Source organism: Orcinus orca, chromosome 11 (genome assembly GCF_937001465.1).
Source record: "Orcinus orca chromosome 11, mOrcOrc1.1, whole genome shotgun sequence".
Taxonomy (NCBI): Eukaryota; Metazoa; Chordata; class Mammalia; order Artiodactyla; family Delphinidae; genus Orcinus; species Orcinus orca.
In genome coordinates, this window is record NC_064569.1 from 30,958,686 (window position 1) to 30,986,585 (window position 27,900).

The 27,900-nt window shown below is 36.1% G+C and overlaps 1 protein-coding gene across 1 annotated transcript in view; it reads right to left on the reverse strand.

Annotated features, from left to right (window-relative positions):
- SLC2A13 (solute carrier family 2 member 13) overlaps positions 1–27,900 on the reverse strand; it is a 433,421-nt gene that overhangs the window by 130,551 nt on the left and 274,970 nt on the right. The gene's annotated exons all lie outside the window — the stretch shown is intronic.

Consider the following 27,900-nt stretch of genomic DNA (forward strand, 5'->3'; position numbering starts at 1 on the left):
GGCTTCACAGGACTGGAAACCTCAGGAGAAATAACTGATCTCACCCAGCTTAACCACATCATTAACCTTCCCCTGTGCATCATTAAGAACAATGATAGAAGCTCTCTAATCTGACCTCCAATTAATCAATATGCCAGATTAACCTATTCTTTCTATAAAATATATGGTCACAGGACATTGAACATTTGGGACTTCATGCAGGCTCACATTCCCCATTTGTTGAATGTATGTGTATCAAATCAGGTGTGTTTGTTTCCAAACCTGTTTATGCCTGTCATTATGTAATTTAATCAACTAATACCTAAATCAATAAAAGATGCTAAAAGAGAGTTACATTAAAAACAAAACTGTATGCTTTTAAAACGTCAATAAAGGTAAAATTATTTTAAAAAAATTTGTGGGCAACACAACCACAAAAAAATTGGGGATAAGATGTAAAAGTCTATAAGAAGATTCTGCCTTTCGGATTCTTCTCATATGTCTTTCAGTTCTTGTTCTATTTGAAAGAAACTAAACCTGGAATTCATAGATGGCAATATTGAGTGTGGTTTATGAAAGAAAAACAATTTGGAAGTTCAAGCAGTGGATGTGATGAATTATTGTACAACTAAAAATAAAATGTTGAAGGTATATATGTATCATTTCCTCATAACTGTCTTTTTCAGTTAACTGAACAAGAGCCGATCTTCATCATGTCAGTTAAGAGGGTTTCCACCTTTCCTCACCATATCTCACAACCCTACTTATTTCAGCAACAAGCAGCAATCCAAGGCTTTCAGGTCACCCATTTCCAGCTGGTCACTTACTTCCATGTTAACCTGTGGATGCAGTAATTTGCCTCAATCTTCCTCTTGTCCCAGTCCTCCCACACTCTTTCCCTGGGCCCTGTTAACTAAGTTTGGATGTGAGGGTACCACCTTCTTACAGCTTAGATCTAGAGTCCAGGCTGTTTTTCTCTCACATCCTATAAACTCAAGGAGACCTGAAGAAGAGGAGAGGGTGGCAAGGGGAATAAATGAACTACAGCATCCTCTAACCCTCCCTTTTCAGTTGTTGGCCTACTTCTGGTCACTCCTCATTCAGTGGCAATTTCAGTACCTGCCTCACAATTTCTTCACCACTTCTACCTCTGTGTCATGATTCTTTGTAAGAGTAGCGTCAACATGGTCCACCCATAAAACACCTAGTCTCTTAACTGCTTCACTTCTAAAATCCTTCAATTATCCTAGTCTCTGACCAGCACCACCTGGTCACAGCTCGCTTACTTGAATTCCTCCACCCACACAATTCTTTACTCTTATGGAGACTTTTACACCATACACTCTATCTCTTTTCAGTTACCCATCATCACCCATTTCTGCTTCTTTCCTATAACTGTACTTAGAGTGTTAAGTAGTTTAGATTTCCCAAACCGGTGGTTCTCAGGTATTGGTGTGCTACAGAATGACCTGGAGGACCTGTTAAAACACAAATTGCTAGGCCCCACTCTGAATTTTTGATTCAGTAGGTCTAAGACCAAGAATTTTCTCTTCCAATAAGTTTCCAGGTGATGCTGACACTGCTTTGAAAACTTACTCCCCAGACCATTATTATAATCATTTTCTTTTTACCATTCTCAAATTCCCTGGTCTATTCCCCCTTTGTAATATTCATGCCATAAAATCTGACTCTGTCTACTTACATTCAATTATTCTTCTACTCTGCAATTACACCTAGCAGCTGAAAGGTTCTAGAGAGAAACACACAAATTGACCTCACATGAAATTCCCTAAGATGCAAACTCTACAGCTCTCAAAAGCATGATTTCATAGTATCTCCCTTCTCTCCACTGTTCCAGTCTAAATAGCCTCAGGTGAAATCTCGCCTAATATTCACTGAGAAAGTGTGAACTATCAGAGAGGTACACCCTCATCTCACCACCACCAAATCTATCAACCTACCTGATCAATTCTACATTAATTCATGGAAAATCTACTAGCACTCAAATATTTCTCTTCTAGATTCCTTCTTCAATATCTGCTGCTTGAATTATTAATCTTTTCGTCTGCTATTCCTCAGCAATTTATGTGTACCTCTGTTACAATACATACCACTTTCCTTCTGGTATTGGAGTTACTTACCTTTTTAAAGTGTATATAATTCAGTGGTTTTTAGTATACCTATGACTAAATTTAAATCCCTTAATTAAAATAATGTTCACAATAAAGTATTAAAACAACCCAGAGGGTTTAAAGAAATAAAAATGTTTCTGGAGTAGGGTGAGAGGGAAGGGTAGAGTTTCAACACACTCCTCACCACCATGCATTCCTGATTCAGCTGCACTCCTTTCTACTCCACTGGCCAGCCTGGTACCCGGGTACCCTCAAGGCTAGGGAAGAGAACCTTAAAAGTGACTGTCTGACTTGTGAGCCTTTTTACTCAAACAATGGCAAATTTTCTTTTTAGCTCCAAGTTGTACAAATATAACACCTCATTAAAGCAAACAAGAGGGAAAAAGGTGATGGTCTATTTAAAATTTTTCTCAGGGGGTCTAAGAGCCTGAGTGAGAAAAAAGGGCAGGTCATGTCATTTACTCTATGAAAAAACTGCTTTTGGCACTATCAAAAGGGTATAAAATAGTATTTTATTTTAAGCTACAAGGCACTCAAAGGTTTGTTTGTAAGCAAAAGTTTGCAAGAACTTTCTATATAAAAGCAACATTTTACAGCATGGTCAACAAAACTGTGATTATGCAAAGATATGTAGTTTTATGCACATTATTTATAATTGTAAATCTCTGCAGAATCACAGATTGGGAAAACAGACCAAGAGTATGGAGGAAGAAGTAAAAAAAAAGAAAAAAGAATGCAAAATTATTTAGAGAGCAGAATCTCAACTATTAAAATTAATCACAGAAAAATAAGACAAATAAATACACCATAATGTTAAGATACACTAAATCAAAGATTTTAGGTGCCTTTTCTTCTTTATAGGTTTCCAATTTTCCATAATAAACATATGTTATTTAAAAGTATTAAAATTTTGTAGATTAGAATATGTCATACATTGTATTCAGGCACCATAAACCTACAACTCTGTGAACTAAATCCAATATTATTTTAAGTAAAACAAACATGAAATAATAATTGTGAGGAACTAATATATGTCTGTTTGTCTTCAGATAAAGTCACTTACAACTTATTTTTTCTTTGCCAAATTTAGTATTTTCTTAGATGAAATGATACACTTTTTATGTCTTAGTGCCCAAAACACCACAAATAAGACACTGTAATAAATTTGTAACTTATCTGTTTAATTCAACAAATATTTACATGATAATAGTAATAGATGTTTTAGTGGAAAATAAGTATATAATGGCTGAATGTCTCAATTATATGCAATTAAAATATATTTATTTGAGGCGTACTATGTGCTAGAGACAGTGGGAAATAAAAAGACAAGTAAAATCTGGGACTGTTTGGGGAGGGCAGGGTCTCTCATTCCACTGAAGGAAACTGCCATACACATAAAAATTACATCCCAATGGGCCAAGTTTTACCGGAGCTGTAAGATTAAAGTGCTATTCGAACATAGGCAGTGATCAACTCCACCCAACAGTCCAAACTGTTAATCAGTGATTCCAATTAGCCATATTACCACATCTCATATTCCAACACTGAAAAAAATACAAAAGGTCAAAGAATTTAGGATGCTAGTTACCACAAGACTTAGTCTGGGACAGCCAGCTCAAGGATCATGCACAGAGAGAAGTAGAAAGGACTTATGAGACTATAAATCATAATCAGAATGACAAATACCTATCTGGTTCACTGAGTAGAAAAACTGTAGTGGCAGAGATGGATGTTATAGCCAGGAAGGAAATTCTTGGTTTTGATTTCATAGGAGATGGCAATGATCTGAATATGACTACATTTAAGGTGAGCCTTTGATGCAGGGGATCCATGATAAATGGAAAAGGAGCTCCATCCACTGGTGCTCATGAAGCCAAAGAGTTGAGAGAGGAAGAAGGCATACTGGAAGGAAAGGATGCTATAAAGGTCAACAGGATTGCTCACTTCTCAAAGAGTGAGAACAACACACTGACTGGCTGTACTTGAAATTCCCTAATATGCTCACTCTTCAACTCTCCAAAATGATGAGTCCATCTCCTGAGGAAGAGTGGGCTTGTGGAACAAGAGAAGGCAGCAGAAGTAGAATGCAATTCTGTGAACAAGGTACCAGAGAATTCCGTCACCTAACATGTAAAATGTATACAGATAATTTTCTTTGTTTCCCTATTTCCTGCTATACTGTGGATAAAGGAATTGCATGGTGTGACTTAACCACTCTAGATATGAAAACCAATGCCTATAAGTTTAGATGATTACAATACACTTTCTATGAAAAGATAAATATTAATGGATATTATAGTCACCACGAGGACTCAGAGAGAACTTCTCTCTGACCTTAGTAAGGAGTTCTTGTGCTTCTCCGGGATAATTGATTTATTTCTATCTTAGGGACACTGTGAAACATGTATTGTCTATATTGTATTGGCTGCTAAAACATTTAGAGTAACACGATTCTCAAACTGTAGTGTGAATAAAAATCAATCTGGAGATTGTAACAAACACAAGATTCCAAGCTGTCCATCCTCTTTGCTCATCCCCACCCACTCACCACTGCCCAGAAATGATTCATTTTAAGAGATTCTAACTTAGGGGGTTCCAAAAACACTTTGAAAATGATAGACTTTGTGACCTAGTTCGTACAGACACTACTCTACAGCAAGTTTCTTTTATAGAAATCATCTTATCTTGTCCTACTTTGTCCTCTTTCCTAAATCACTATCTTTAAAGATTATATCTACTGCCTCTCTATATGTTTAATTAAGTCCTCTTAAACTTTTTCTGGAATAAGGAAGGGTTGAAGTGAATAAAGACTTTTGAATTAGTATGAATAAATCTTATTTTTCCCTTTCCAAATATTGGGGAAAGAAAGCTGATCAATTTTTTAACACCAGAGGAACAAGTTGAGCTGTAACAGCCCTGGGCAAAAAACACTGCAAAGAGAGGGCTCCCACACCAATGTATTATTAAACAGTAAATTAGGCTGACTTGATCCAGGCACGTTGACAGCACTGTGCCCTTTGATGTTCAGAGAAAGACCTAAAACTGCACTTGGTTCATTTCAAGTGCATGCAGGCAGCACCAGGACATGCTTGTTCAATTATTAGTGGAAGTGCAGGACCTTTCACCAATGACAGAAAAAATTCTGCCTATGTGTACACATGAAGTTTGACCTAAAGAAGAAAAAGCAATTATCAGTGAGTCAGCATACATTTATTGAGGTGATACATCATGAAAGACATTCATTTTAATTTTTAAATACTATAGAAAAGCATTGAATCATGTTAATTCTGAAAAGCCAGAATTAGGAAAATACTTTTGAGTTAAATATTTCTGTGTGTCTGAATTGACTGGATTCCCTTAATTCTCCACTTTCCTTTAAACATGTAGAATTGGTTCTGTAAATGTCCTTTTCATTTTTTGTTTTTTATGATGAAAACCTAAAGCTGCTTCATAAGAAACACGGAAGAGAAAAACAACAAGAATAATGGCTAACATTTATTAGCATTTTCTGAGTCTACGAAACTCAATTTTAGAGTTGGAGCTGATGGCAGAACTTCTCTCCTGATAAAAGTGGAAAAGGAGAAATAACATCTATTGAGCACTTACCATATGCCAAGTAGTAGCCAGATGTGATTTACCCATATTATATCATTCAATCATCACACTTTATGAAAATGCAAACTCAATAAGAGTCAATAATAAGCATTTTTAGGGTATAATTAACTCAACATAAAGCTCTCTGTTCTCATACATGCTCAGGATCCCAAAGAGACTGTTATGAAAATTCTTACTCAGTTTATTCACTCTATGCACAGCGCAAAACATAAACCCTTATGCGCACATTTACAACTTTACAATTTTTTTCTGCATGAAAACTATTTCCATTTTCTGCAGCTAGAGTCTTTTGTATTGTTTAGCACTTTTGCTGCCAAATAAGTTGTCATTAATTGTGAAATTCATAAAATATTAAAATCATAAAATTACACTTAGTTAGAAAGAGACCTTCAGAGATGGGCCAACGGATGGGCAGCCAGCCTGTTACAAGAGATATGCCAGAAGCATGCTGCACCTTAAGGGGGATAGAGAGCACTAGCTTGTCCCAGAAGCCCAAAGGCAACTAAACTCTCCTCTCCACTGGGAACTCTAGAATCAATTAAAATAAACTTAAAGAACGGACTTAAAGAGGAATATAAATAACAAAAAGAGCATCTTTACAAACGTAGGAGATAAAGAAGTAGAGTTACTCACACATTCTGTCTATTATGGTGATGGTGGGGCAAGGAACTATTGGATACTGAACAGGAGTTTTTGTTTGTTTGTTTTTTTTAAACACCGGAGAGTAGACTTCCTTCTCCTTCCAGCTGCTTCTATTTTAATGACCTGACTGTGGCTGAGGATTACTTACTTATTTCAGTTCTATGAGAAAGCAACCTGTTATTCTGTTGTGAAGACTACTGTTATATTTTAACTACATCTGTGTGTGTGTGTGTGTGTGTGTGTGTGTGTGTGTGTGTGTGTGTGTGTTTTGATTTCTAGAAGTTCTTTCTTCTTGGCAAGGAAGGCACAGAAGTGACGGTATTAGTACAGAGAGGAAAGAGCATGGACCTGGAGCCAAGAAGTATGTGCTTATTCTTGTCACTGTATGAGGCCCCTCTTCTGTTTTGCCTTCCCCTTATGGATTAAATAAGGCAGAAGCCAGAGGGGTATGGTGTGAACAGACCAATGATCAACAACTCTTTTCCTTCTAATTTCAGGAAGCTTCAAAAAATGAGTTTGCCCCTGCTCTGTACCCTACATCCCAGACCCACTCGCAGCCTTGTGAAACTTGGAAACTCTATGGAACTGATCTGGCAGATATCAACTAATGAATCGATTGGGCTGACTTAGTAAAAACCCCTGGAGAATCCATGTCCGTCTGGAGAAGTAGCAGAGCCATGTAAGTAGGCTGCCTCAAATGCCCAAGTTCTGCTGCTTGTCTAGTTCATGGGAGAAAATGCTTATGTACTTAACCGTTCTAGGTTCTTAAAACATACAATTTAGCGACATACTTACGATTAGTGACAGTATGCAAAACTTATCCTGTTTTTGAATATTTACCCTTTATCAGACAGGACAGAATTGCAAGAGGGCACTGACTAACTTTTCATGATCACTTTTTAAATATGACATTAACAGTGGCATAACAGGCAAAGAAGTTCAACATAGAGATCCCTTTGAATATAGACAGTATTTTCTTCCATATGGAATTCTTATAATCAAAATTTTATAATACTACTTGATGAGACTTAGCTTTATATCCTGACTCATATAGCTATAATCTCATACAGTTATGATTTGCTTATATCTGAATAAAAACAACTAAAATTATTCCCGGGTTTCAAATAACCATAAACACTGAACTATTTTTATTCTGAACAGTTCAAAGTGTTTACTTTTCAAAAATACAAATGAAAACTCTCCCTATATTGAACAATATAACTTAAAATGTTAGCTGTGATACTGTGGTTTTAGAAATATTTACAAACTAGATGAAGGGATTGCTCTTATTTTTACTAAAAGCAAACCAGATGTTGGCTTACGTTATCATGTCACACTATTCATTTTAAAGTTTATTAGGCCTATCTTTTTGCAGATCATACATATCTGACTTCTTATTTATTATTTATAATTCCAATTCAAATCTCAAGATTTGTTATCAATCTCATATTTGTTGCTAAATTTTTCATTATGTATTTCTAAATTATTACCTTATTTTCTCAGGATGCTATATATTTCTCTTAAAATTTAAAGTACTGGCAGAGTCTTGTGTTTTATATTAAATGAGAAATTTTAACATACATTAATACAAGTATATGCTTCCTCTCAAACAAGTTATTCTATATTTTATAATTATTAGAGTGTGAATGTACTCTACACCCTCACACACTATTATACACTTCCAGTGAGTACAGGCAGAGTTTATGCTTTAGTGGTGAAAAATATTTTACTTTAAGTTCTAAACCCTCATTTGTTCTTATTATCCCATATGATTATTTCAACTAAAAAATAAATATAATTATTCATATTTTTATCTGCTTCCGCTTCCAACTTGTCTCTGGCTAATAATATTTTTTATTTCTATAATAAGTTAAAATTGCTACATGTGAGCAGAAACTCTACAATCTGTAAAATAATCCCAGTCACCAGTATTAAGTAATATATGTCTGTATCACTTTTTTAGTACGAAATCACGAATTATTGGTATATAAAATCTTGAGTCATATGTAACGAATAAATAAGGAGAATATTATTCAATTTACAGGAAAACGTTGGCCATGTGTTTACCTTAAAAAAAGAGATGTAATTGAAAACTCATGTAGTTCATTAGAGCATCATTATTATTATACAACATCGTTTATAAAACTGAAAAAAATTAAAACCACATTGTGCCTGGCAGAGTAATGGCCTGCCAAAGGTGTCCATGTCCTAATGCCCCAAATCTGTGAAAATGTTATTTACTTTACACAGTAAAGGAAACTTAAGGTTGCAGATGGAATTAAGGTTGACCTTGAGATGGGAAATGATAGTGGATTATTCAGGTGGGTCCAACATAATCACAAGAGACTTAAAAGTCAAAGATGGAGGCAGAGAAGAGTCAGAGAGGCATGTGACTAAGAAGGAGCTCAAAGTGATGTGATGTGAGGATTCAACTCACCATTGCTGGCTTTGAAGATGGATTTTTGGGTGGAGGATGGGAGGGGGCATGAACTGAGGGTTGCCTTTAGAAGTTGGACAGGCAAGGAAATGGATTCTTCCCTACACATTCCAGAATGGAATGCAGTCTTGCTGACATCTTGATCTCAGCCCATTGAGACCCCTGTCACATTTCTGACATAGAGGATTTAAGATAATAAATTTGTAGGATTTTTGAAGTCACTAAATTTGTGGGGTTTTGCAGCAGCAACAGAAAACTAATACATTGATACCTTACCATTATGAGATTGGTTAAACTATGGCCTAGCTATACAAAATAATTCTATAAAACTATTAAAAACATTTAAAAATGATTAAGTAATAACATGGAAAATAGTAACATCCTACTATTAAGTAAAAAAACTAATAAATGGGTATATATGACATGATTTTAATTCTGTAAGTCAAAGTATATACATATAACATAAAAAGGGAAATGTCATCTCTGAGAGATGGGATTATAAATAATTTAAATATATTTCTTCTTAGTTTTTCATGTTAATGATGAATTTTATTACATACATATTCTTAAAAAACAAATGGTAGCAGAAAAATGTTGGGCACCTAAATTACTAAGGCCCTCAAAGTTTCAAAAGTACTTTTTCAGATCTAATTTGAAGATGCATATAAGAAGCTTCTTCTCTTGGAAAACTTTACCAACCATTCCCCAATCCCCTTCACCCTTTCCATTAAGCACTAAGCTCCCATCCATGCACTGTGATTACCATTAACATGGCATCTTCTCATTGTAGGATAACTGCTTCTTTATTTTTGTGACTCCGCCATTGAACTCTCAATAACCTTAAGGAAGGCACCCTATTTTGCTCATGATTGCATATTCCTATCCATTCACAGAGCTTGGCTCATAAGTAAAATCATTAATAGTTTAGGCCAGAGAAGATGGGGGGTTTATAACTTATTTTAAGAAAGCATATGAACACCTCTGATATACTTACTCAACCCTACTGCTTCTTCAGTTAATGAATTAGAGGAGCAATGAAAGTATGTTACTTCATGAGTTCTATAGTGAAGATTAAGACAGGAATTTGAAAATAATGGATATTTTCTTCAGGTCTATGTTACTGCCAACAATCCTCAAGGTTTGCAATTCTGCATCTTAGAAACCTGGAGGCTTAGAGAGGTTAAGAACTTGCCTGAGGTTAGTGGTACCGATGGGTTCAGATAAGGACTCATTCCCCTAAATCACACTGCTGCTTAAATCTATATGGATGGGTTCAACATTTATCTATAGCCTTTCCTAGTCACTCAGCTGAGACAATCTGTCTCCTTTACTGTGAAATTACCATTTTTATAAGTGGTCTCATCATCATTATTGCCTATGGTTCTGCTTTTTTTTTTTTTTTTTTTGTACATGGGCCTCTCACTGTTGTGGCCTCTCCCGTTGCGGAGCACAGGCTCCAGACGCGCAGGCTCAGCGGCCATGGGTCATGGGCCCAGCCGCTCCGCGGCATGTGGGATCTTCCCGGACCGGGGTACGAACCTGTGTCCCCTGCATCGGCAGGCGGACTCTCAACCACTGCGCCACCAGGGAAGCCCGGTTCTGCTTTCTTTTTTTTTAAAAAAAATAGGTTTGTAAAGATACAGAAGAAAAATAATCCTTACCTTGGGAAATATGTTTATCTCAATAATGAATATGGTTTTGTTAGTAGGTTTAATCAAGCCTATTAATTCTCTCCTGTGGAGAACAGCAGACTTAACTTCTGTTCTCAAAAATTTGCAAACCAGCAAGGAGCATGCATTTTATTGTAGTTTATGTTTCCACTTCTGCACCACATAGTATACTATTTATATTGTAAGTAATAAAAGGAGCCTGAGCTGAGAGAAAGCCATGGTTACATTTCTGTAATTTACCCCATCTATCTCATTAGTCTGCACATCTTGCAGCAGGTTGGCAAGGGCACATTTCCTTACCTTTCACTGGTTGGGTCACAGGGATAGATATGCTGGCTTGTGCATGTCTTTACTTCTCCCTGAGGGGATCCATGATACTGTTTGGCCCAGCCACAGGAGCTGCCATTGGTGCTATGCTATAACAGATTTCACTGAATGAGCTCTAGATTGATTATGATTTTATCATTGTGCCTTGATCCGTAGACTGTTGAGGCTTAACTTTAGTCAAGAGGAAGACACTTTAGAAAAAAATATTGCTATCCTCATTTTAATTGCTTTCTTGGTTTTTTTCTTAATGATAATTTGAGTGCATTAAACAATAAACCTATTTCTTTGAGCAGATTCTCATGAATCTGCCTTTCATCTCGACCACAGAAAATAGCGATTAATGAATATCGATAGTAGCCTGGTCAATTAATTTGGACCTAGTTGGTTTTCTTTAAAAACAAACAAAAAGTATCATATTTGTTCCAACCTGGTAATAGAAAAACTCTCTGTAACAGAGGGGATAAAAATTTGTCCCTAACATGAGTATAGATCTAAGTTTAAAAGCAGAGGTCAAATCAGCCAAAGTTGTACTGGATTTTCTGCCTTTTACATAAATCAAAGTTGTAGAGCATCATCAAGTTTGCAAAGAAAGCGAACCCTAAACATTTATACTGATACTTGGCCAAACCTTATATTGAAAAATAAAATTAAAAATTTTAACTAGATTCTAATTTTTTTTTTTTTTTTTTGCGGTACACGGGCCTCTCACTGTTGTGGCCTCTCCCATTGCAGAGCACAGGCTCCGGACGCGCAGGCTCAGCGGCCATGGCTCACGGGCCCACCCGCTCTGCGATATGTGGGATCTTCCCAAACCGGGGCACGAACCCATGTCCCCTGCATCGGCAGGCGGACTCTCAACCACTGCGCCACCAGGGAAGCCCTAGATTCTAATTTTGATATTACAATCTGAATTCAAATTACTCTAAATTCAATTAATTGAATTCAATTTCCATATTATTGGAATGAAAACCATGATAATGTATTCTTTGCATATTCTCTACTGAGGAAGACAGTACAAAATATTAAATAAGAGAAACCAATGAGAGTTACAGAGAATAAGAAAGTGAAACCATATAAGTCATTTAAGTTAGGTTGGCCAATTCTCTACGAAAATGCCTGATGGCATTTTAAACAGATGGTTGTTTTCTTCCAATAATTTATTTTATCTCTATCTATCTTATAGAAAATAAAATTTTTATTTGAAAATTTACAGCTCTTTTCTAATAAAAATAAAATTTAGGGTTAATTTGAAAGTAAGAAGTCAGATTCCAACTAGAAAAACTAATCTTTTGTACAATAAATAATATGTGCTTTCTTGGGTGGGACAGGGTTTGTTTATGGGAGGAGTCCTGGACCTGGTTTTAAAGTTTTCATTTTCAAGTAATTTATTTAACTAAACTTAAAAGAAACATATTTTCTGCAATTTATTTGAAGCCTAAAAAATAATGTCTTCAGATTCTGTTAATAATTGAAAATCCATTCTTTTTGTTAAACAATAAATTAATTTTTACAACTGATAAATGTGTTAGTAGGGAGTAACATAAATATTGAAAAAATTGACATGTACAATATTTCAAAAGGCAAAGCAATTTACTTTTAAATGTTTTAGTACACTTGGTAGGCAGTTGGTACATTATGGTAAATGTTTAGTACATTTTAATAAGTGTTTTTGCAAGCATTTAGTAAGCATGGTCATACCAGCATTCTACTAGCTACAGTACCATGTCACTAGGTCTTTGCACACAGCAGCAGCTCTATTAATTAAATTGAAAATGAAGGACTACGAAAGTCTTGATTTGTCTTCAACTGTTATCAGTAAAAAATATGGCCATCACAGCTTTTGAGTTAAAATTTTATTTTGCTTTACTTTGTTTAATTCTAATTCACCGAATACTAGTTATCCACATTTTCAATCTGATTAACAGAACATTCATGAACATGATGAATAAAAGTAGATTACAACAATATGTTTGTAGAATGTTTCCTCTGAGCCATAATCAACATTCAGACACGCAAGTCACTAAACCTTTAGGGAAAACATTTGCTTGATGTAAGAAAAGAATGTCAAGAAGAGGTAAAATTAGCCTTCAAGTCTACAAAAATAATTTGTCCTGCTGAACTGATTTAGCTTGGATATTGGTGTGGTTAAACCCAGACCATATTTGAAATGGATTAAAAATTCTAACACTGAACTGATTAAAGGGCAAAATAAAATTAAACCGATCTTTTTGTATTACTTTAAAGGTATATATTTTAGAATCAGGGTAAACAACTACAGCAGACATCAGCAATCATTAAGTTCAAGGTCAATCCAAAGGACTAGCTAGGCTCATGGGAGAATACTGGCCTTCGGTGGCAATAAAAAATACAAGTAAGGGCTTCCCTGGTGGCGCAGTGGTTGAGAGTCTGCCTGCCGATGCAGGGGACACGGGTTCGTGCCCCGGTCCGGGAGGATTCCACATGCTGCGGAGCGGCTGGGCCCGTGAGCCATGGCCACTGAGCCTGCGTGTACGGAGCCTGTGCTCCGCTGCGGGAGAGGCCACAACAGTGAGAGGCCTGCGTACCAAAAAAAAAAAAAAACAAGTAAAACAAATGTAAAGATTAGGGAAGAAAGCAGGGAGATGCAACAAAGATAAAGAGAGAAAAAGCAAGCAAAAAGGGAAAGAAAAGAAAAGGAAGGTAAGACAAAAAAGAAGAAGAAATGGAGATGAAACCACAGAGTACTAACAATAACTGTCCAAACTACTGCTACACAGAAAGCTGGTGAGCAAACCCTACTATACCTATGCTTAAAATGCACACCAGGACCATGACCTAAATCCTGCAGGAAAGAGAAGGAACCACAACCAGCAGCAGCAGAACACTAAGTAATAGGTGGTGAGTGGGTCTGCCACTCTTGGATGCACCTTAGGATGTACTAAACTGCAGAAGTTATGGGTATTTTTCAAAGAAAAATACGATTTCCAGAAGAAAATAATAGTGCTCAACAGCATTTAAATATGTCCAAAGTTTTCTTAGAAACTGAAGACTGCAGATATTATTCAGTATAACCCAGTAAAACACCTTGTACTTCATATTTATTAGTTTTCATATAATCAAAAGCTTGTAAAGTTGTATACACTTTTATTGAAAAACAAATTATTTTGCCAATAGTGAGTTAAAATATTTACTTTTATAATTGTTACAACTTTTATAATTGTTACAATCAAGTTACATGCATGAAAAATCCCATGTCCTTTTTTTTTTTAACTGGAATTTCAACTTGCTACATGGTAGAGTGTATATGTAATATATGTCTTCACTTATTTTAACCAAAAAGATGGGATAGTAAAAGAAAAAAGAAAAACTGAAGAAGAGACAATTTCTAACCCTTAGTTCAGTGCTTACTTTCATGAGGGCAAGCAATTGATATTTTTATTTCTGTATCAGTATTCCTGTGAATAAAGAGACCTCTGGAGTAAGAGACATATTATGCCTTTTGGCCAATCTTTCTGTGACCCAATCCTTCCATCCATTAAAAAAAAGGATGGTGACAACTGATATCTATATAATACACACATTTAAAACAAAGAGATTAGCTCAAACCCTTTATTATTTTTTATTGTTAATTTTTAAAAATTGAAGTAGAGTTGATATTTAATATAGTGTTAGTTTTAGGTATATAGCATAGTGACTCAGTATTCTTGCAGATTAAATTCCATTACAGGTTATTACAATGTATTGAATATAATTCCCTGTGCTATATAGTCTATCATTGGTCCTTATCTATTTTAAATATAGTAGTTTGTATCTGTTAATCCCATATCCTTAATTTGTCCCTCCCCTGCCTTTTACTCTTCCTTTGCTAACCACAATTTTGTTGTCTATGAGTCTCTCTCTGTTTTGCATATACATTCATTTATATTAATTTTTAGATTCCACTATTCCATTATGTATATAAGTGATATTACATAGGATTTGTCTTTCTCTGTCTAACTTACTTCACTAAAGCATAATATCTTCTAGGTCCATCCAGTTGCTGCAAATGGCAGTATTTCATTCTTGTTTAATGGCTGAGTAATATTTCACTGTATATTTACCACATCTTCTTAATCCAGTTGTCTGTTGATGGACATTTAGGTTGTTCCCGTATGTTGGTTATTATAAATAATGCTGCTGTGAACACTGGGGTGCATGTATCTTTTCAAATTAGTGTGTTTTTTTTTTTTCAGGATATATACCCAGGAGCAGCACTGCTGGGTCATATGGTAGTTCTATTTTTAGTTTTTTGAGGAACCTCCACACTGTTTTCCAGAGTGTCTACACCAATTTACATCCCTACCAACAGTGTACAAGGGTCCGCTTTTCTCTGCATCCCTGTCAGCATTTGCTATTTGTGGTCTTTTTGATAACAGCCATTCTGACAGGTGTGAGGTAATCAAGCACTTTGAAAGAACACGGTTATACTTCTGCCAGTCTTCAAAGACAGACTTTAAGCTATGCCCAAATTGGGCTCCCAATTTCAGAATCTCATACCTCTGCTTAACAGACAGCTGTTATAACAATCAATTGCCTACCACAAGTACGCAGGAAAAGATATAACAATTACACTGCTATAACTCGTAGGATGGAGATGTTTTACTGTTTCTACAAGGAACTGCTGCTGGACTACAGCCTTTAATTCAAGAGTTAGTCAGCACTGGCCCAACAGAGCATGTGTGATGATGGAAATGTTTTATATTTGCTTGTCTAATATGAAAGAGACACCAACCACCTGTGGTTATTGAATACTGGAAATGTGGCAAGTGCTACTGAGGAAGTGAATTTTAGATTTTACTTAATTTCAAATTAATTTTCATTAAAATGCATGTGGACATTCTATTCCACAGAGCTATTCTATTGACAGCACAGAGTTAGAGAATCTGTAACTAAAGGCCCAAATTAAGTAATATCTTCAGTTTATAAAAATTATAAAACACAATATTAAAAAAAAAAATCACTCCACAGAGGGCAATCAAGATGGCGAGTAAGAGGACGTGGAGCTCACATCCCCCCACAAACACATCAAAAATACATCTACATATGGAACAATCCTCACTGAAAACTAATTGGAAACTGGCAGGACTCCTATACAACCAAGGCTGTAAGAAAGATACATATGTTCTTGGATAGGAGGGGAAGAACAGTGATTAGGTTGGGACCTGTGCCCCTGGGAGGGGACTGAGAGGAGAAGGGAGATTACATGAGTGGACACCCACCATGGGGAGTGAGCAGGTTGAGCCATAGACTGTGCATTCCAGTCCTGGGGTCCTACAAGGAGGAGACAAGCCCCCCGGGTGGTTGGAGGACCTCTGGGTCAGACAGAAAGGCTGGAGAAACCTGGATGGTGCTCACAAGGGGCGCACAAACTAGCCCGAGGCAGGGTGCAGAGAGGTCTGCCCTATCAGCAGTCAGCTTTCCTGTGACAGACTCACTGTGGGCTCCAGTCTGAGCTGAGCAAGTGCTCCAGCCCTGCTCACTCCACACCACAGTGCAGCACTGGATCTGGGGCTGCCAGGACCAGGGGAAAGACTCAACCTGGTCCCAGGGTGGAGCCTGGGTGGGATAGCAGTGGCCATTGTTGGTGCTTACTCAGGCAGAGCCTCATAAGCAGCCCAGATCCCTGATGGTGGCTGCTGTACCACAGCTAATCCCCAGACATGAGCTGAGAGTCCACATGGGCCCCCACCCGGCCTGCAGAGTGGTTCCACAACAGTGGGGGAGCAGTGAAGGCTGGGAGCAGTGATGAGCTGTGAGAAACAAAGGGGTCTTACAGGTACAGCTGCATTTGAGCAGAGCCACAGATGCCTACACCGGCAGCTATCGGATCTCTGTTGGTGAACAGGCCTCACCTGTTTCAGCATTCCCCTTCTCTGGGGCAAAGGTCACAGTGCAGGGAGAGGGAAAAACACACTTAAAGGGAACAGAGTCAGCTCAAGCCTGAACCTCAGGGCTTCTGCTCCAGCAACTTAGAATCTAGTGGTGAGCAACTTAGACTGGGTGGTGAGCAGAGAAGTCTAGCCTCATATCTGCAGTCTGTTCTAGCCCATCCATCTCCTGCCCCACCCACTACCAAGGTGACTGCTGCCAGTACACCCAGAGGAAAGACGACTGCATCCATGTTAAACCCAGCTCTCCCATCAAAGGCATTGGGCACATGCAGTCTGTATAGATACACTACCACACAACAATACCCCTTTAAGGCTGTAATAAGTAACTGTTTCACCTAAATTCATAGAGGCAGTGAAAGTTAAAGCAAAATGAAAAGGCAGACGAACTACTCTTAATTGAAAGAGCAAAAGAAAAATCCCTGAAAAAATAAATAATGAAACAGAAATAAACAGTTTACCAGATAAAGAATTCAAAACATTGGTGTAAAAATGTTAACTGAATTAGGGAAAAGAATTGATCTAAACACTGAATATTTAAATAAGGAACCAGAAAATATAAAAAAAAAACAGAAATGGATAATTCAACAGCTGAAATAAAAAAAAAAACCACACAGTAAAAGGAATGAATAGCAGACTCAATGATACAGAAGAATGCATAAGTGATCTAGATGGAATGATGGAAATCTCCCCATCAGAACAGAAGAAAGAAAAAGAAACTTTTAAAAATGAAAGCAATTTAAGAGATCACTGAAATAACATTAAGCATTCTGACATTCACATTATAGGGGTTCCAGAAGGAGAAGAGAAAAGGAAGGGGATAGAAAAGGTATTTGAGGAAATTATGGCTGATAACTTCCTAAACCTGAAGAAAGAAACCGATATCCAGGTACAGGAAGCTCAGAGGGTCCCAAACTAGATGAACTCAAACAGACCCACACTAAGACATATCAGAGTTAAAATAGCAAAAGTTAAATATAAAGAGAGAATTCTAAAGGCAGCAATAGAAAAAAAAAAAGAAGACAAGAGGGTTCCCTTTTCTCCACACCCTCTCCAGCATTTACTGCTTGTAGATTTTTTGATGATGGCCATTCTGACTGGTGTGAGGTGATACCTCACTGTAGTTTTGATTTGCATTTCTCTAATGATTAGTGACGTTGAGCATCCTTTCATATGGCAATCTGTATATCTTCTTTGGAGAAATGTCTATTTAGGTCTTCTGCCCATTTTTGGATTGGGTTGTTTGTTTTTTTGATATTGAGCTGCATGAGCTGCTTGTAAATTCTGTAGATTAATCCTTTGTCAGTTGCTTCATTTGCAAATATTTTCTCCCATTCTAAGGGTTGTCTTTTTGTCCAACAGTTACTTTAAATGTCAATGGACTAAATGCTCTGATCAAAAGCCACTGGGTGGCTGTTTGGATAAAATAACAAGACTTCAATATGCTTCCTACAAGAGACTCACTTCAGGACTAAAAATACATACAGACTGAAAGTGAGAGGATGGAACAAGATAATTCCTGAAAATAGAAATGAATAGAGAGTGGGGGTAGCAAAACTCATATACAAAAAAATAGACTTATACAAAGGCTATAACAAAAGACAAAGAAGGGCTTTATATAATGACAAAGGGATCAAAACAAGAAGAGGATATTACATTTGTTAACATATTTGCACCCCCTACAAAAGCCTCTAAATATTATAAACAAATACTAACAGACCTAAGGGGAGAAATTAACAATAGTTCAATAATATTAGGGAACTTTAACACCACATAGACATCAATGAACAGATCATCCATACAGAAAATGAATAATGCCAACAGTGATTATAAATGACCCAAGAGACCAGCTGGACTTAAAAGATTAATGTCCATGGGATATTATATCCATAAACAGCAGAATACACATTCTTTTCAAGTGAACATGGATCATTCTCCAGGGTAGATCACATGCTAGGCCACAAAAAAGTCTCAACAAATTTAAGAGGATAGAAATTATATCATACATTTTTTCTAACCACAGTGGTATGAAACTAAAAATCAATTAGAAAAAGAAAAATGGGAGAAGAAAAAACGTGTGGAAACTGAACAATATGCTACTAAAATCCAACAGGTCAATGATGAAATCAAAGAGGAAATCAGAAAATACCTCGAGAAAATGAAAATGCAAACACAGCACTTCAAAATCTATGGGATACAGCAAAAGCAGTTCCAGGAAGGAAGTTTATAGCAATACAGTCCTTTGTCAAGAAACAAGAAAAACCTCAAACAAACAACCTAACTTAGCACCTAAAGGAATTAGAAAAAGAAGAACAAACAAAGCCCAAAGTCTGCAGAAGGAAGGAAATAATAAAGATCAGAGAGGAAATAAACAGAATAGAGATTTAAAAAAAAATAGGAAAGATCAAGAGCTGGTTTTTGATAAACGTTTAGACAGGCTCACCAAGAAGAAAACAGAGAGAATGCAAATAAACAAAATAAGTAATGAAAGAGGAGCAATAACAACCAATACCACAGAGATAAAAAAAATCATGAGAGTACTATGAACAGATATATGCTAACAAATTGGACAACCTAGAAGAAAAGGATAAATTTCTAGAAACATACAACCTGCCAAGACTGAATCAAGAAGAAACAGATAATCTGAATGAAACCATCAGTAGTAGTAAAATTAAATTTGTAATAAGAAAACCTCCCAGCATATATATATAATGGAATATTACTCAGTGATAAAAAAGAATGAAATAATGCTATCATCAGCAACATGGATGGACATAAAGATTAGCATACTAAGTGAGGTAAGTCAGATAGAGAAAGACAAAAATTATATAATGTCACTTATGTGTGTAATCCAAAAAAATGAGATAAATACACTTATTTTTTTGAAGAGAAATAGACTCATAGACATAGAAAACAAACATGGTTACCAAAGAGGAGAGCAAGGGGTGGGGGAAGGATAAATTAGGAGTTTGGAATTAACAGACATACACTACTATATAAAAAATAGATAAAAAACAAGGATATAGCATAGGGAACTGTATTCAGTATCTTGTAATAACCTAAATGGAAAAGAATCTGAAAGCCAAAACACTCTGCTGTACACCTGAAACTAATGCAACACTGTAAAAAAACAAAGCAATACTTCAATTAAAAAAAAAAAAAGAAAAAGGAAAGAAAGACAAAACAAAACAGAAAACCTCCCAGCAAACAAAAGTCCAGGACCGGTTGGCTTCACAGGGGAATTCTACCAAACACATAAAGAAGAACTAATACCAATCCTTCTCAATCTGTTCCAAAAAACTGAAGAGGAGGGAACACACTTAAATTTATTCCACGAGGCAACCGTTACCCTGATAATACAACCAGACAAAGACACTACAAAAAAAAAAAAAAAAAAAGAAGAAAAAAAAAGAAAATTATGGGCCAATATCTTTTATGAATATAGATGTAAAAATACTCAACAAAATATTAGCTAACTGAATCAACAACACATAAAAAGGATCATATACCATGTTCAAGTTAAATTTATTCCAGGGTCACAAGGATGGCTCAATATTTGCAAATAAATCAATGTGACACACCACATTAACAAAAGGAAGAATAAAATTCACATGATCATGTCAAAAGATGGAGAAAAAGTATTTGACAAAATGCAACATCCATTCATGACAAAAATGAGAACATACTGCAACAAAATAATGGTCATTTATGCCAAACCCACAGCTAACATCATACTCAACTGTGAAAAGCTGAAAGTCCTCTAAATTACGAATAAAATAAGGATACCCACTCTCATCACTTTTATTTAAGATAGTGTTGGAAGTCCTAGCCATGGAAATCAGACAAGAAAAAGAAATAAAATACATCAAATTGGAAGGGAAGAAGTAAAACTATCACTATTTGCTAACAGCAAGATATTTTATAAAGAAAACCCTAAAGTCTTGACCCTAAAATTATTAGAATTAATAAATGAACTCAGCAAAGTTGCAGGATACTAAAGGTATATACAGAAATCTGTTGCTTTATTAGACTCTAGTAATGAAATATCAGAAAGAGAGGGTGAAGAAAAAAAAAAAGCAATCCAGCTTAAAATCATATCAATACCTAGGAATAAATTTAGACTAGGAGTTGAAAGACCTATATACTGAAAAGTATAAAACATTGATAAAAAAATTTGAAGATGATACAAAGAAATGGAAAGATATCCTGTGCTATCAGATTGAAAGTATTAACGTTGTTAAAATGACCACACTGGGCTTCCCTGGTGGTGCAGTGGTTGAGAGTCCACCTGCCGATGCAGGGGACACGGGTTCGTGCCCCGGTCCGGGAAGATCCCACATGCCGTGGAGCGGCTAGGCCTGTGAGCCATGGCCACTGAGCCTGTGCGTCCGGAGCCTGTGCTCCACAACGGGAGAGGCCACAACAGTGAGAGGTCCGCGTACCGCAAAAAAAAAAAAAAAAAAAAATAATGACCACACTAACTAAAAACAATCGGCAGATTTAGTGGAATCCGAATCAAAATACCCATGAAATCTTTCACAGAACTAAAATAAGTAATCCTAAAATGCATATGAAACCACAAAAGATCTCGAATTGTCAAAGCATTCTTGAGAAAAAAGAACAAAGCTGGAGGTATCATGCTCCCAGACTTCAGAATACAGTACAAAGCTTAGGTAATCAAAATAGCATTGTAATGGCACAAAAACAGATACATGGACCAATGGAACAGAATAGCGAGCCCAGACATAAACCCACAAACTTATGGCCAATTAATCTATGACAAAGTAGGCAAGAATATACAACAAAGAATAGACCGTCTCTTCAATAAGTGGTATATATATATTATATCATTTATATGTATGTGGAATCTTAGACATACATAATGGAATATTATTCAGTCATAAAAAAGAATGAAATTTTGCCATTTGCAACAACATGGATGGACTTGGAGGGTATTATGTTTAAGGAAATAAGTCAGATGGAGACAGACAAATATTATATGTTAGTCACTTACATGTGGAATCTAAAAAAAAAAAAACGAGTGAATATAACAATAAAGAAACAGACTCACAGGTACAGAGAACAAACCAGTGGTTACCTGGGGGGGAGAGGGAAGTGGGGAGGGACAGTATGGGGGTAGGGGATTAAGAGGTAAAAACTACAATTAGTAGTAGTTTGTACCACTATGTATAAAATAAATAAGCTACAAGGATATATTTTATAACAGGGTATATAGCCAATAGTTTATAATAACTATAAATGAAGTATAACCTTTAAAAATTGTGAATCACTATGTTGTACACCTGAAACTTATATAATGTTGTACATCAACTGTGCCTCGATGAAAAAAAAAATCAAAAATAGCAAGGAACTGGTACAAAACCAGACCCATAGATGAATGGAATGAAATAGAAATCCCAGAAATAAATCCACACACCTATGGTCAATTAATATCTGATGAAGTAGGCAAGAATATACAATGGAGGAAACACAGTCTCTTCAACAAGTGGTGCTGGGAAAACTGGACAGCTACATGTAAAAGAATGAGATTAGAATGCTTCCTCACATCATATACAAAAGTAAACTCAGAATGGACTAAAAACTTAAATTTAAGATCTGACACCATAAAATTCCTAGAGAACACAGGCAGAACCCTCTTTGATATAAATTGTAGCAATTTTGGGGGGATTTGTCTCCTAAGGCAAAGGAAATAAAAGCAAAACTAAATAAGTAGGCCTGAATTAAAAGCTTTTGCACAGCACTGGAAACCACAGACAAAATGAAAAGACAGCCTATGGAATGAGAGAAAATATTTGTAAATGACATGACTGATAAGGGGTTAATATCCAAAATATATAAACTGCTCATACAACTACACATCAAAAAACCAAACAACCCAATCAAAAAATGGGCACAAGACCTGAATAGATATTTTTTCAAAGATATACAGATGGCTAACAAACACATGAAAAGATGCTCAACACTGCTAATTATTAGAGAAATGCAAATCAAAACAATAATGAAGGATCACCTCACACCTGTCAGAATGGCTATCAAAAAGTCTACAGATAACAAATGTTGGAGAGGATGTGGAGAAAAGTGAACTCTTGTACACTGCTGGTGGGAATGTAAATTGGTGAAGCCGCTGTGAAAAACAGTATGGAGGTTCCTCAGAAAACTAAAAGAAAACTGCCATACGACACAAGCAATTCCACTTGTGGGTATAAAACGAGTAAAAACAAAAACAGTAAGTTGAAAACATACATGCACTCCAATGTTCACAGTAGCACTATTTACACTAGCCAAAACATGGAAACAACCCAAATGCCCATGAACAGATGAATGGATAAAGAAGATGTGGCATATATACATACAATAGATATTCGTCATGAAAAAGAGTGAAATTCTGGCATTTGCAGCAATGTGGATGGATACAGAAAATATTATACTTAGTGAAATAAGTCAGAGAGAGAAAGACAAATACAGTGTGTTATCATTTATGTGGAATCTTAAAAAGTAATACAAGTGAATGTATTTGTAAAACAAAAACTGACTCGCAGATATAGAAAACAAACTATTGGCTACCAAATGGGAGAGCAAAAGGGGAGGACAAATTAGGGGTATGGGATTAAAAGATACAAAGTATTATGTACGAAACAGATAAGCACAAGGATATATTGTATAATACAGGGAATTACATCCATTATCTTGTAACAACTTTTAATGGAGTATAATCTAAAAATACTGAATCACTATGCTGTATACCTGAAATACAATTTTGTATATTAAAAATATTTTAATAAAAGAAATCATTCTAACCTATTTCACCTATATTGTTATTTACATTTTTGTTATAGTCTTCTAAAATTTTTCTTGTACAAATATATTCATAAATCACAAAATATATCCAGGCATATATAAACTAAATACATACAAATATAATATTTTAGACAAAACCTAATGGCTGTTAAGAATTATACTACATTAATACATGTAATTTTATTATGTGCCTGGCACATGGTAAACACTTTATAGACATCATCTGTTATTAATAATGACTTAACAGTACACTGTTATATTGAGGTGGAATTATTAAACAGTTTGTCATTGTTGAAAGTTTAGGTTTTTGTTCCTATTTTTGTTCTTGAAAAAGCCCTGCGGTGAATATATTTGTACATATGTTTTTCTATATGCAGGAATATTCCCTTAGGAAAAAATTCTAGAATTGAATTTGATGGGTCAAATGTCTCCTTTTCAGACTGTGATAACTATTATCAAATTATTTCACGGAAAAGAACCAATGAAAGACAAAGCTCTTTTGAAAATATTACATGAGGCTTACAAACATTATGCCTGTATAATTAGGGTGAAGACACGATGGTGATGGTGATGATACAGTGGAGATGATTAGGCTCTAAAGGTCTCATAATTTTCTCTCAAAATCCTTTGTTTTACCCTTAAAATACAGTAAATAGTATTTTTATGTCCCTTTGAAGATTGACATACCACATTCTGCCCCTCAAGAGCTCAATGTTGCATCCTATGGATTTAGCAACCCTTCAGAGTTAGCAAGGTGGATTATTTTGTGCATTTAGCATCTTACCTGGACTCTCTGACTTGACAAACTGATAACAGGGAAAGCACAGCTAATTGGCCGGCCATGACGAACTGAAGAGGCAGACCTACACCTCAAGTCTCTATGATGCTTTTTCAAGACATTTAAGAGGCATCAGCTAGTTTTCAAACAATGGAGATACACAGATGAGCAAGTGCTGGCCCTCAAGAAGAAAATAATATCAGGAAAGAGCCACGTGGCTGACAGTCTTGATGCTCAAGCCGGATGTCAGGACTGAGTCTCTGAGGAAGGAGAGCTGAGTTCAGGACATTGATCCACCAGAGACCTCCCGGCCCCACGTATTATCAAATGGCAAAAGCTCTTTCAGAGATCTCCATCTTAATGCTAAGATCCAGCACCACTCAATGACCAGCAAACTACAGTGCTGAACACCCTATGGCAAAAAACTAGCAAGACAGGAACACAACCCCACCCATTAGCAGAGAGGCTGCCTAAAATCATAAGTTCACAGACACCCCAAAACAAAGCGGTCCTGCCCACCAGAAAGACAAGATCCAGCCACATCCACCAGAACAGAGGCACTAGTCCCTCCACCAGGAAGCCTACACAACCCAATGAACCAAACTTACCCGCTGGGGGCAGACACCAAAAACAACGGGAACTATGAACCTGCAGCCTGTAGAAAGGAGATCCCAAACACAGTAAGTTAAGAAATATGAGAAAGCAGAGAAACACACAGCAGATGCAGGAGCAAGGTAAAAACCCACCAGACCAAACAAATGAAGAGGAAATAGGCAGTCTACCTGAAAAAGAATTCAGGGTGATGATAGTAAAGATGATCCAAAATCTTGGAAATAGAACGGAGAAAATACAAGAAAAGTTTCACAAGGACCTAGAAGAACTAAACAGCAAACAAACAATGATAAACACAATATATGAAATTAAAAATTATTTAGAAGGAATCAATAGCAGAATAACTGAGGCAGAAGAAGGGATAAGTGACCTGGAAGATAAAATAGTGGAAATAACTACTTCCGAGCAGAATAAAGAAAAAACACTGGAAAGAATTGAGGACAGTCTCAGAGACCTCTGGGACAACATTAGATGCACGAACATTTGAATTATAGGGGTCACAGAAGAAGAAGAGAAAAAGAAAGGGACTGAGAAAATATTTGAAGAGATTATAGTTGAAAACTTCCCCAATATGGGAAAGGAAATAGTCAATCAAGTGCAGGAAGCGCAGAGACTCCCATACAGGATAAATCCAAGGAGAAACACGCCAAGACACATATTAATCAAACTACCAAAAATTAAACACAAAGAAAAAAATATTAAAAGCAGCAAGGGGAAAACAACAAATAACATACAAGGGAATCCCCATAAGGTTAACAGCTGATCTTTCAGCAGAAACTCTGCAAGCCAGAAGAGAGTGGCAGGACATATTTAAAGTGATGAAAGGGGAAAACCTACAACCAAGATTGCTCTACCCAGCAAGGATCTCATTCAGATTGAAAGGAGAAATTAATACCTTTACAGAAAAGAAAAGCTAAGAGAATTCAGCACCACCAAACCAGCTTTACAACAAATGCTAAAGGAACTTCTATAGGCAGGAAACACAAGAGAAGGAAAAGGCTTACAATAACAAACCCAAAACAATGAAGAAAATGGTAATAGGAACAAACATATCAATAACTGTCTTAAATGTAAATGGATTAAATGCTCCAACCAAAAGACAGAGACAGGCTGAATGGATACAAAAAATAAGACCCATATATATGCGGTCTACAAGAGACTCACTTCAGACCTAGGGACACATACAGACTGAAAGTGAGGGGATGGAAAAAGATATTCCATGCAAATGCAAATCAAAAGAAAGCTGGAGTAGCAATTCTCATATCAGACAAAATAGACTTTAAAATAAAGACTATTACAAGAGACAAAGAAGGACATTACATAATGATCAAGGGATCAAGCCAAGAAGATGTAACAATTGTAAATATTTATGCACCCAACATAGGAGCACCTCAATATTTAAGGCAAATGCTAACAGCCATAAAAGAGGAAATCGACGGTAACACAATCATAGTAGGGGACTTTAACACCTCACTTTCACGAATGGACAGACCATCCAAAATGAAAAGGAATAAGGAAACCCGGGCTTTAAATGATACATTAAAAAAGATGGCCGTAATTGATATTTACAGGACATTCCCTCCAAAAACAACAAAATACACTTTCTTCTCAAGTGCTCATGGAACATTCTCCAGGATAGATCATATCTTGGGTCACATATCAAGCCTTGGTAAAACTAAGAAAACAAATCATATCAACTATCTTTTCCATCCACAAAGCTATGAGACTAGATATCAGTTACAGTAAAAAATCTGTAAAAAATATAACACATGGAAGCTAAACAATACATTACCAAATAACTAAGAAATCACTGAACAAATCAAAGAGGAAATCAAAAAATACCTAGAAACAAATGACAATGAAAACACGATGACCTCAAACCTATGGGATGCAGCAAAAGCAGTTCTAAGAGGGATGTTTATAGCAATACAATCCTACCCCAAGAAACAAGAAACATCTCAACTAAACAACCTACCCTTTACCTAAAGCAATTAGAGAAAGAAGAACAAAAAAACTCCAAAGTTAGCAGAAGGAAAGAAATCATAAAGATCAGATCAGAAATAAAGGAAAAAGAAATGAAGGAAACAATAGCTAAGACCAATAAAACTAAAAGCTGGTTCTTTGAGAAGATAAAGAAAATTGATAACCCATTAGGCAGACTCATCAGGAAAAAAAGGGAGAAGGCTCAAATCAATAGAATTAGAAATGAAAAAGGAGAAGTAACAACTGACACTGCAGAAATACAAAGAATCATGAGAGATTACTACAAGAAACGATATACCAATAAAATGGACAACCTGGAAGAAATGGACAAATTCTTAGAAAAGCACAACCTTCTGAAACGGAACCAGGAAGAAATAGAAAATATAAACAGACCAATCACAAGCACTGAAATTGAAACGGTGATTAAAAATCTTCCAACAAAAAAAAAGCCCAGGACTAGATGGCTTCACAGGCAAATTCTATCAAACATTTAGAGAAGAGCTAACACCTATCCTTCTCAAACTCTTCCAAAATATAGCAGAGGGAAGAACACTCCCAAACTCATTCTACGATGTCACCATCAACCTGATACGAAAACCAGAAAAAGATGCCACAAAAGAAGAAAACTAGAGGCCAATATCACTGATGAACATAGAAGCAAAACTCCTCAACAAAATACTAACAAACAGAATCTAACAGCACATTAAAAGGATCATACACCATTATCAAGTGGGGTTTATCCCAGAAATGCAAGGATTCTTCAACATACGCAAATCAATTAATGTGATAAACCATATTAACAAAGTGTAGGACAAAAACTATATGATCATGTTAACAGATGCAGAAAAGTCTTTTGACAAAATTCAACACTGATTTATGATAAAAACCCTCCAGAAAGTAGGCATAGAGGGAACTTACCTCAACATAATGAAGCCCATATATGACAAACCCACAGCCAACATCATTCTCAATGGTGAAAAACTGAAACCATTTCCACTAA